Genomic DNA, 727 nt, shown 5'->3' on the forward strand with positions numbered 1-727 from the left:
TGATGACCTGATCAATTTATTCTTTTGTTATGGGTAAGTTCACTCCTTTTATCATATTAATTTGTATGGGCCATCATTCTTGTGCTGTTTATGTATCTTGTGATTATTTTTTGTTGTTGGGGCACTGGAATTTTTTAGGGTGTTAACTTTCTCAGTTTTCTCCAGTATTTGATGTTTTTGCCATCACTACTTATCTGCAAGAAACTCTTGGATGAGCAGAGCCTTCACTCTCTGCTTACTATTTCCTCTTCTTGGCTGTGCTCTTTCTCCCTCCCTGTTTTAATTGGCATCTGAAAGTTCCAGACCTCATTTTTCAACTTTCCATCTCTCCTAGTCTGTCCACCTGAGAGCTTTACACGCAGGTGAACTATTGTGTATTAACCAGTCTGTCCACTAGGAGGCACACTCCCCTTTCCCTGGCTATTACTCCCTTCCCTTCTCTGTTTCTGCAGTCATTTTAAGTCAAAAAACCCATGCCCAGTGAACCTCTGAGCTATGAAGTTTGCTGAGAAGCAAGTGGAGTGTTGACCAAGAAAGTAGACTCCTCTAAATGCCCCATCTGTAGCAAATCTCTGCAGGATTTTAGCTAACAGTGTCTGGGTTGGCAAGGTTCTGGCACATTCTAAGTGGACATCTGTGGAGGTTGGTTTTGTTGATTTTTAAGGTATAAGCTTGTGGTCTTGTTTCTTTGTTCAGGCAGGGGTTGTGGTGGTTAGAAAATCAGGCT

This window comes from Chrysochloris asiatica, unplaced genomic scaffold, assembly GCF_000296735.1.
Source record: "Chrysochloris asiatica unplaced genomic scaffold, ChrAsi1.0 scaffold00079, whole genome shotgun sequence".
In the NCBI taxonomy this organism is placed as follows: Eukaryota; Metazoa; Chordata; class Mammalia; order Afrosoricida; family Chrysochloridae; genus Chrysochloris; species Chrysochloris asiatica.